We start from the raw sequence: 5,298 nt of genomic DNA, 5'->3' as shown, positions 1-5,298 counted from the left end.
TAGTTTGTGCTAGTTTTAGGGAATCAAACAGTTACCATATCTTAGTTTGTGCTAGTTTTAGGGAATCCAACAGTTAGCATGTCTTAGTTTGTGCCAGTTTTAGGGAGTCAAACGACATGTCTTAGTTTGCGCTAGTTTTAGGGAGTCAAACAACATGCCTTAGTTTGTGCTAGTTTTAAGTGGTCAAACAGCATATCCTAGTTTGTGCTAGTTTTAAGTGGTCAAACAGCATATCCTAGTTTGTGCTAGTTTTAAGTGGTCAAACAGCATATCCTAGTTTGTGCTAGTTTTAGAGTGTCAAACAGGTCTTTATACTGATTTGGTGGAATCAAAGAGATCTTTATACTAGTTTAGGGGAATGAAACAGCAGGTCTTTATATTAGTTTAGGGGAATGAAAGAGCAGGTCTTTATACTGGTTTAGGGGAATGAAACAGCAGGTCTTTATACTGGTTTAGGGGAATGAAACAGCAGGTCTTTATACTAGTTTAGGGGAATGAAACAGCAGGTCTTTATATTAGTTTAGGGGAATCAAAGAGGTATTTATACTAGTTTAGGGGAATGAAACAGCAGGTCTTTATATTGGTTTTATGGAATCAAGTGTAAATGTTATGAATTTCGCGCAAAACTACACAAGGACTATCTGCGCTAGCCGTCCCTAATTTAGCAGTGAAAGATTAGAGGGAAGACATCTAGTCATCACCACCCTCCGCCAACTCTTGGGCTACTCTTTTACCAATGAATAATTGGATTGGTCGTCACATTATAACGCCCACATGGGACGGGGATTCGAACCCGCGACCCGCAGATTGCGAGCCGAACACCCTAACTACCTGGCCATGCCATGCCTTGGGAAAATCAAACAAGCGGGTCTTAGTTTGTGCTAGTTTTAGAGAATCAAACAGTTAACATGTTTTGTCTGTACTGGTTTTAGGGAATCAAACATTATCACATCTAGAGCTTGACAATTAGTGGAATTTGCTAATCAATTAATACACGCACGTCCCTTACCGTCCCTTAAATAAAATAGGGTGTTTGTGTGTTGTCTTCACAAATTATTCGAATAGTATTTTATTTCAGATTTTTTTTACACTAACAAAACAATTGGCGAATGAATCACCAATGTCACTAAACATCACCAATATGCGATCACCATTATGTTTGCTTTTAAAATATGTAGTAATCATGCACTAATCTACTGTAAATAAAATGATGGGAGATATTTAGTATATATTATCACTATTCATCAACAAGGTTAATATTGTTTTAAATTTGATTTTTAAAATCACGATTGTGTGTTGTTTCAATAACACAAACATAAAATTAATACTCAAGATAAATAAAGATTTCAGTAATCAGAATATTTTGCACTCGCCTACCATAGTCGCCATCTTGTCAAACACTAAACCTAACTAACCTTATTTGGTGAAAATAATAAAAATAAAAAAAAACTCATGCTTAAGAACATTACAGTTCAATAAAACCACAGTATATCTAACGAAAAGTAAAAACATCATAATTTTAAATAAAGAACCAGACATCAATAAGATACCTTTATTAAATCTTAACAAGTCTCCATTCATGTGACTTCTTTGTTTCATGTTGTGTATATATATCTTCCTCTATCTAGGTAAGCTACTTGTACCTCATGATCACAAAACATTCTCCAAATATTGTACATTTGATAATGTGTTTAGTGTTTCCTAAAACGTACAGGTAGAAGAGCTGGTCATAATTAAACTGGAGTTCTGTTCGTATAAATAAAATAGGCTAATGACTTTTAATGCAGGTTAACAGCGTTACGTATTATTGATTTGTTAGACTGTTACGAAATATAAATTAGACAATGTTTAGTAATGAAGAACGAGCGGTGAATTTACGTTTCTAATCCATTACGTCGTTAAAAGGCTGGTATGAAAAAGTGGATAATGAGCGGTGCTTCAGAATAAGGAGAGGGGCTGTAAAATCGATCAAGACATGCTAGTGTTTGCTGCAACTTCCACCAGAACACAAATTCAGGAAAATAAGAATTACGGTGTTACAAACGTAACACACAGACAATATAAAAAAACAACAAAAAACTTACAGTTTATTTGACATTAATGAGTCAAGTTACGCAAATGATAAATTATAAGAATGTAAAAAAATAACTAATTCCAACTGTCTGGATACTTCAGCTTTAAATAAAGGCTATCTAATTCGCTCGTTTTGAATTGCTGACTACAGGGAAGGTGGCAGCACTCACCGGCAACTGTCTGGATAATAAAACGTTTAGTAAAGTGTAAATTTACTGTTTTTTTGTTTACACTGTGTTATGTTTCTAATTTTATTTGGTAACTGTATTATTTAGTGTTGTATAATCTGGCATGGATCTAGTGTAGGGGTCCAGAGGGTCTGAGTCCCCACAGATTTTTTCCCAGAAATGAATAACTATTCTTTAATTTAATGTCGTATTATCAGTCGAGGATCTAGAACAAGGGGTCTGTCTGGACTCCTTCAATTTTTTAAATATATTAAGAACTATTTTTTTAATCTTTAATAAGCAGTTGTGGATCCAGGGAGTCTGTACTCTCCTCCATAGTTAACAGTACTACAGTGGCATTAATGTATATTTATAAGTATTGCTAGTAAAAGTCTCCTACAAAGCCCTGGATCCATCCCTGATTAGGTGTAAATTGTAGCGGTGAGTGCTGCCAGCCAGTTACCTTCCCTGTAGTCAGCAGTTCAAAACGACCGAATTAGATATCCTTTATTTAACACTGAAGAAGCCAGACAGTTGGCGGTGGGTGCTGCCAGCCAGTTGCCTTCCATTTGATTATTTGCATTTTCGTGACATCAATTATTACAATAATTGAAAACTGTATTAACTGGAAACATTAACTTCGATTAATTTGCCCTGCTATAATCTCAGGACTTTGTACCGGTTTTTAGGGAATCAAACGGGTATCGGGCCTATGTCTATATTTGTTACAGTGAAAAATGCAGTAAAGGTGGCACGGGTAGCAAAGTATTGGGAAGGTGGCAATTTAAATTAGGGAGAAAATGACACAATAACTAAAAAGGCCCCCCAGCGGTATGTCTTACAGCGCTAGAAACCGGGTTTCGATACCCGTGGTGCCCAGAGCACAGATAGCCCACTGTGTAGCTTTGTGCATAACTACAAACATACAAAAAAGAGAATTTCTTGTCAAACGAAAAGTGAAGAGTAGAAAAGTTAAATGTTTATTTAAAAAACAAAGTTTTTTTAAAAACTTTCCATTACTACTAATGTCATTTTCGACGTGCCAATTTTGTTTTATTAATGGAGCTATTTTTACCAAAATCCTACATGAAATATACACACGGGAAGTAGAATTTGTTTGAGGGTTGTTCTCCGAGTTTTACTTCCGGTACGACTTGAAACTTAGTTTTTCGAAGTGTTCTGACATTGATGTCATAATTAAGTAGAATCACAATTTAAAATTGGTAAATGTTCGCAGTTACAGATCAGTACTAGACGATCCGTTTAGGGTAATAAGCCCAATCTGAGCTTCCTGCGTGCATATACACACTACTCTCTTCACTTCTAAACTCTAAAAAAATACCACCAACAATCACTTCCCATTAATAGGTTAGTGTTAAAAATATTAGTTTTGTAATCAATTAAGCCTAGATTTGTACTTAAAAATATTAACTTTTGTTAATAATTAAGCCTAGATTTGTACTTCAGAATATTAGTTTTTGTTAGTAATTAAACCTAGGTTTGTACTTCAAAATATTAGTTTTTGTTAGTAATTAAGCCTAGATTTGTACTTCAAAATATTAGCTTTTGTTAGTAATTAAGCCTGGATTTGTACTTCAGAATATTAACTTTTGTTAATAATTAAGCCTGGATTTGTACTTCAGAATATTAGTTTTTGTTAGTAATTAAACCTAGATTTGTACTTCAAAATATTAGTTTTTGTTAGTAATTAAGCCTAGATTTGTACTTCAAAATATTAGCTTTTGTTAGTAATTAAGCCTAGATTTGTACTTCAAAATATTAGTTTTTGTTAGTAATTAAGCCTAGATTTGTACTTCAAAATATTAGTTTTTGTTAGTACTTAAGCCTAGATTTGTACATAAAATGTGATACATGAACCTGAAAAGTTTGAGAACCATTGGGTTTATGACACACGAAACGTTTCACGTAGTCAAAAATTCCGTGTGATCACAAGGAGTCTTATTACCTGTTAAATATTGCATTCTTAGTGAATGCTAGAAAAGTTTGTTCATGCTAAGTGTAGTGATGGAAGTATATTTAACGATGGCTGCCGATAAAATGCAACCAATGACCAATCAGAGACCGAGTAAAAATGCTGCTGTTTGATATGACGAAGAACACAGCACACTAATGCTGGCCCCAATGGCTTATAAATGGATGAATGATGAAAAATACAGAAAACGCATGTATAGTTTACATGAAGATGTACACAATGCTGTGTTGGAGGCCGAAAAGACTTTCCAACTCTACACGTAGGCGTCCGCATCTTTATAAGCCATTGTTATGTACTGTATTAAAAACACGACCATACTTAGATACCGTGGTTCATGCTCCCAGTTGATGTTACGTACATAAATCTTTAATCTCCTGCATCTTGTACAGCTATTTTTATCACTTAACTTCATATAATTATAAGCTGACGGTAAATTATTTTTAAAATGACGAGTGTTCCTCATCTGGCCATAGTACTAGCTTACTGGTTCACCAGGTCTTCTGAATGATAGTAAAGTTAATTCAAATAAAATAAATAAATAATAATGTGATATTAATATTAGCTCTAAAATATGAATTGTAAATGACATAAATAAGATTGTTAATAATTATAATTCACTTACTTAACCTACTTCACACGAAAACAGTCAGTATTCATGAAAACTGGCAATACTAGTAGCGCACAGAACACTAACAACGTCTGTCGTATCCCAGCCGGCCTGAAGAGTTCCAGTATTGAGCGAAAGGCCACGTCGGCACTGGATATGGTAGATATAGTGTGGTCTTTGCTTTTATTAATAAGTTAATAAAATTATTCGACAGATCACCGTTAGATTGTGTCCCGCGTGTCCACATTTTTTTGTACCGCTAATTTGTGTCTCGCGATTAAGAAATATACGCGCTTCATCATTGCAACCACGGTTTTTTTCTAGATTAATGTATCAGTACCGAAGCTTAGCCTTTGTTTGTTTTTGTTTTTTTTAATTTCGCGCAAAGCTACACGAGGGCTATCTGCGCTAGCCGTCCCTAATTTAGCAGTGTAAGACTAGAGGGAAGGCAGCTAGTC

This window comes from Limulus polyphemus, unplaced genomic scaffold (assembly GCF_000517525.1).
Source record: "Limulus polyphemus unplaced genomic scaffold, Limulus_polyphemus-2.1.2 Scaffold7588, whole genome shotgun sequence".
NCBI lineage: Eukaryota > Metazoa > Arthropoda > Merostomata > Xiphosura > Limulidae > Limulus > Limulus polyphemus.
Note: the sequence above shows the minus strand (reverse complement) of the source record.